Below are 357 nucleotides of genomic sequence, written 5' to 3'. Positions count from 1 at the left end.
GGGGAATCATAAACCTTAAAAAAACTGAAGCTTTTGTTATGAAACTACAAGCAAGCTATTAATATTTATCTAAAAAATTGAGGAACTGTCAGCTTATTTTCCTTTGTTGGGGCGTGAGTGTTGGAACGCTCATGGGAACGATCTTTGGGATCGGTTGATGTTTTTTTTGTCTGCCCAAATCAACAACAAAAATTATAATACTAAAAAAATATACACATAAATATAGGAATAAACTGTATTTAATTTTTGGTTGATATAGTATGAATTGTTGGTGAGTATGAATGGAGTGTGTGAGATGAATGAGGGGTTGAGAGTGTGAGTGTGGTGTGGGCATGTGTGAGTAAAGGCATTGAGAGA

Source organism: Penaeus monodon, chromosome 15 (assembly GCF_015228065.2).
Source record: "Penaeus monodon isolate SGIC_2016 chromosome 15, NSTDA_Pmon_1, whole genome shotgun sequence".
Taxonomy (NCBI): Eukaryota; Metazoa; Arthropoda; class Malacostraca; order Decapoda; family Penaeidae; genus Penaeus; species Penaeus monodon.
Note: the sequence above shows the minus strand (reverse complement) of the source record.